We start from the raw sequence: 5,587 nt of genomic DNA on the forward strand, positions 1-5,587 counted from the left end.
AGGGGCAGTTCCAGGCAAATCATCCCAGCTTGGCTGAGACTCAGAAGTTTCTTGGGACATGGGATTTCTAGTGTTAAAACCGGGAAAGTTCTGGGCAAACCTGGACAAGTTGGTGTCTGCCGTGGGGCCTTTGCATCTACGGTTACCCCTGTCCGGGATTCCCTTTCTGCAATTCTGTGCCGTGCTCAGTCCTCTTCTGTTGAGGAAAGGCTGCTCTCTGGGTGTCCCCAGATGCCTGGTCTGCTGTACTCAGCACTACATGCTCTGTGAAAATCCCTCCATGCTCTTCATAGAATGAGATCTGTTCTTTCCACCCTTCCCTGCCCACTTCAGTTTCGAAGTCTCTGAGGATTATTAACTTTGATTCTCTTCAGCGCTGAAAGATACATCTCTTTCTCTAAATCTGTGGCTGGGTTCACGCATAGTCAGATAAATCTGATATTAACAATAACCTGAGTGAAAAACGTGTATTAAATCCCAAGATTATGATGTAGGGAGCAAGGATTCTGAAGAGATGTGTAAGCCTAATAAAGGGCAAAGCATGTGGATTAAAAGGAAATGTGGGGTGGAGAAACATTTCATGAAATAGAACCCCACCTCTTGGGTGAGTTCATTGGTACAACCTTTCTGGAGGGCAATTTGGCAACTGGCCAATGAAAGTGCATAACTTTTGGTCCCATATTTTATTTATAGGCATTTATCCCTAGGAAATGGTCAGAAAAATATGCAAAGATGAATTTTTAAGGATTTTTATAAGAAGAAAGAGGTAGGAAGCATAAATGCTCACTGGTGGTCCCACACCCTGGCACCAGTGCTCCTCTCTCCTAGTGGGTGGGCACACGCTACATTTTCCCAGGCTTCCTTGCAGTGAGTTGTGGCCATGTGACCAGGTTCTGGCCAATGGGAGGCAATAAAAATGTTGGGTTGTATTTTTGGAGACCCCCTTCTGTAACTTGTGTCTTGATATGGTTTGGATGTTGGTCCCCTCCAAATCTCATGTTGAAATGTGATCCCTGATGTTGGAGGTGGGGCCTGATGGGAGGTGTTTTGGTGATGTGGGCAGATCCCTCTCACAATAGCTTGGTGCCGTCCCAATGGCAATGACTGAGTTCTTGCTCTGAGTTTATGGGAGATCTGGTGGTTTAAAGGGCCTGGCACATCCTCCTCCCTCTCTTGCTCTTTCTCTCGCCGTGTGATGTACCTATTTCCCTTTCACCTTCTGCCATGATTGAAAGCTTCCTGAGGCCTCCCCAGGAGCAGATGCTGGTGCCATGATTGTACAGCCTGCAGAACTGTGAGCTAATTAAACCTCTCTTCTCTAAATAACCCAGCCTCAGGTATTCGTTTATAGCAAAGCAGATGGACTGACACATATCTTTAGTGTAATTTCTTAGTTGTTCCATCCTTTGACCTGCTTCCTGGAATAAGCATATGATGGTTGGAGCTATTCTTGTCACCTTGAACCTTGAGGATTAGGCTTCTACCCTGCAGATAGCAGAATGTCCTCTGGAAGGAAACGAAAGTCCCTAACGCCACCCTAAACTGACAACCTCCAGTTTTGTTTTTAATTTGTTATTTTTTGAGGCAGAGTCTTGCCCTGTTGCTCAGGGTAGAGTGCAATGGCGTGATCTCAGCTCATTGCAACCTCCACCTCCCAGGTTCAAGTGATTCTCGTGCCTCAGCTTCCCGAGTACCTGGGATTACAGGTGTGTGCCACCATGTTCAGCTAGTGGAGACAGGGTTTCACCATGTCGACCAGGCTAGTCTCGAACTCATGACCTCAAGTGATCCACTCGCCTCAGCCTCCCAAAATGCTGGGATTACAGGCATGAGCCCCTGCGCCAGGCCCAGTCTTGGTTTTTATGAGATAAACTTCTGTCTTGGCTGAAGTTAAATCACTGATAGGTGATATAACCATAACTGGATACAAAGTAGAAAATTCATGTAATACTTATATCTACATATGCCCATACCAAAAATGATAGTGATCTGTTGTTATCTATGTGTAAATATGGACACAAAAATATTGCTTAGTGTAAACAAAGCTCTTCTTTTTTTTTTTTTTTTTTTTTGAGACAGAGTCTCACTCTGTTGCCCAGGCTGGAGTGCAATGGTGAGATCTTGGCTCACTGCAACCTCCGCCTCCTGGGTTCAAACAATTCTCCTGCCTCAGCCTTCCAATTAGCTGAGATTACAGGCGCATACACCACACCCAGCTAATTTTCGTATTTTTAGTAGAGCTGGGGTTTCACCATCTTGTCCAAGCTGGTCTGAAACTCCTGACCTTCAGTGATCCACCTGTCTTGGACTGCCACAGTGCTGTGATTACAGGCATGAACCACTGCACCTGGCCCACAAAGCTTTATTCTATTTTAATGAAGCAAAAATGCGTAAGTGTGTAAGTGTGATAATATGTGTGTATGTCTAACAGGAGCACTACATAGAGAAATGCGAATGCTGCTCATCTTTGGTGTTGGAATCACTTGTGATTTAAAATCTTGTTTTCTTCTATTTTTCAAAACTTTCAAAATGAACCGTGACTTTATTAGAAAAGAAATCTATAATAATTGAGAGGAAAGAAAACCCCACCTCTTGTTGAAACTGACTGGAGCTGGGAGAAATGAGAGGTTCCTTTGCAGGTGTCACCTCCCTACCAGAAAAGTGGCCTTGCAGGACTGTCCCACAAGCCAGATGTGCCTCTTTCCCCCGGTCCCTGTACCTGGTGTGAGGTCGCACAGACAGTGAGCGTCCTTCACAGAGTCTGACCTGCCAAGGTCGGGGTGAAGTGGGGGTCTAGAGACATTCAGAACCTGGGGGAGCCGAACAGCTGTGACTGTACGTTTGCAGGGTGACCTCTCCCCTCAAAGAGCAAGAAATAACTCTAGTGCAATTTCTAAACATTTACAAGAGAGGATTTTTAAACCTTTCACTTCTTTATTCCAACTAGCACATTTGAAAGCATAAAATGCACAAAGAAGACCTGCTATTTACAGTCCCTTTCACTAAGCCAGCGTTATATTCAAAACAGCAGATAAAGCTCATGGCTTTGATGAAAGGGGCAGTCTTTTCATTGTTAACAATACTGCTCCTCGTTCTGGGGAGAATTTAAAGAAAATAATTTGGAAGGACATTTGACTTGGCATGACACAATCAAATGATTTCAGATCACAAATGTAATCATTTGATGTTGCGTTAAAACCAAACATTTCAGAACAATCTGGCATCACATTCTCTTCTGAGTCTGTGAAACTGAATTCTGGGTGAGTCTGAATTCCCACAGCAGGACTGAGGATAGAAAAGATTTGATGGCAGAAACCTGGTACTGTGTGGTTATCACGTGGGTTAAAGACGTAGGCTTGGTTAACCCACTGAACCTGCTTAAGTATGAGGCTCACCTGAGAAGGTGATATGGACAAGCCCATCCGATGGGTCTGAAGGCTCTTCACCAGGAGTAGAGCAAGGAGGATGGCCCCAGTGTCCCTGTCTCTGAACACGTTTAGGGGGAGGGCTGTAGAGCCTGGAAAGATCACACTGGCTCCATGGGGAAATTTCAGCAGCACTCATTGCCTGTGTCTGTTCTGTGCCAGGCACTGCGCTCAGGGCGGGGATTTGGGATTCACCAGGGCACGAGGAAACGTGCCTCTGTCCTCACGGATCCTAAGTGCTGGTGGAGACGGACAGTGCAGATGCCAACCGCAAATGATGAGGCACTTGCAGGTAGGGATCAGCGCCAAGAAAGAAATGAAGGGTGCGTGTCGCTGTGACTCTGGTGGGGGCAACTTAAATAGGGCCATGGGGGAGGGCCTCTCTGAGGACGTGACATTTGAGCTGAGGCCTCACCAATCAGAAGGAAAAAGCGTAAAGGGTCTGGGATAAACTCAACCTGCAGACTTTTAAAATAATATAAGGTGTTACAGCTCTTTCAGAATTTGTCTAGCATGTTTTCCGGTTTTCACTCCCAGGTGGGCTTGGGAAGAGGCATCTGTGCCCAGCTCGTGGCCTGTTCTTTGCACTTGCGGGAGAGGGGCCCCCTTCTCCCATAGCTGTCCCCCCGGGGCCTGCTCCCAGGTGGGGTCTGGTTTTCACCAGAAAGCCCTCCATGCAAAAAAAAAAAAACAAAACAAAACCGCACAATTGAATTTGAATTAGTTGCCAACATTTACATTTAATTCTAAAAATCTGTGTTTTCGACTTCATTGGGAAGTCAGACTATCTGGCCAGGCCGGGCTGGGATCTGGTGGATTTCGGTATTTCGGTTTCTGGTTCGGGAGAGTATTTGGGGTTTGCGCCTGCAGCATCTGTCCCAGTGTGGAGTGGGGGTGGGGGCCCAGGCTCAGGTGGGAGAACTGCAGTGGCTGAGGGCCTCGACTGTCTCCAGACGGCCGGATGGACCCTGCCACCTCCTGCTTGGGGTGGGCTGGGGTTCTTTGCTGCCTCTCCTCCCAGCATACAGCCTCTTTTTTTATTTTATTTTATTTTTATACTTTGGGTTTTAGGGTACATGTGCACAATGTGCAGGTTTGTTACATATGTATCCATGTGCCATGTTGGTTTGCTGCACCCAATAACTCATCATTTAGCATTAGGTGTATCTCCTAATGCTGTCCCTCCCCCCTCCCCCCACCCCACAACAGTCCCCGGAGTGTGATGTTCCCCTTCCTGTGTCCATGAGTTCTCATTGTTCAGTTCCCACCTATGAGTGAGAACATGCGGTGTTTGGTTTTTTGTCCTTGCGATAGTTTACTGAGAATGATGTTTTCCAGTTTCATCCATGTCCCTACAAAGGACATGAACTCATCATCTTGAACTCCACTGAGACCACCCCCATGTGAGGCTGGGAAGGGAAACGTGCCTTTGTAAGTGAAAGCAGGTGAAACCGGGCTGGAATGTGTCAGTCAGAAACTAAAAGGCCCTGTCACAAGCATGGCCAGGAAGATTGTCACCATTGTGGCACGCAAATGACAGAGATGTGTGGGACAATGTCTACCAAGAGATGAGCCAGGTGAGAGCAGGTCGTCGTGAAGGAGGGAGGAGGAGTCCTCCCCACAGCAGCAGTGCCATCCCTCAGAGAAACGGCCCCTGGGGAGGGACGCGTTCCAAGGAGGCCCCGTGCTGTGCAGAGTGGGTGGCTCGAGGCCTGAATGCCGGGCACACGGAGCAGTCAGTGTCCCCGTGGGAGCAGGGGTGCTCTCAGCCAGGTGATTGGGGTCCTTGGATGGTCAGCCCCTGTGTGTGTGCGAGGGGGTGGCCCTCTGCTCTGTCCCTTCTGAAGGCAGCCATAAGGGCTGGGATCTGGTGGATTTTGGTATTTCGGTTTCTGGTTAGGGAGGGTATTTGGGGTTTGCCCCTCCAGCATCTGTCTCAGTGTGCAGTGGGAAGCAGCCATAAGGGAAGGAGGCCAAAGCACTCAGCATCAGATGAGCCTGGGTGCCGGTCCTACTTCCTGCCAGGCCAGTGCCTCTGAGCCTCAGTTTCCTCATCTGTATAGCGGGGTTAATCTCAAACATGTATACTGCCTGCCTGCCATGTGCCAGGCCCTTCTTACACATCTTTGATTGCTTGAGGGCAGGGACTTTATTATCCTCCT

At 48.0% G+C, this 5,587-nt stretch overlaps 1 pseudogene; it reads left to right on the forward strand.

Moving 5' to 3' along the window:
• The first annotated feature begins 3,906 nt into the window (after window positions 1–3,906).
• Window positions 3,907–3,972, forward strand: LOC116465139 (U7 small nuclear RNA; annotated as a pseudogene).
• Window positions 3,973–5,587: the final 1,615 nt, after the last annotated feature.

Source organism: Hylobates moloch, unplaced genomic scaffold, assembly GCF_009828535.3.
Source record: "Hylobates moloch isolate HMO894 unplaced genomic scaffold, HMol_V3 SCAFFOLD_3333, whole genome shotgun sequence".
Lineage (NCBI taxonomy): Eukaryota > Metazoa > Chordata > Mammalia > Primates > Hylobatidae > Hylobates > Hylobates moloch.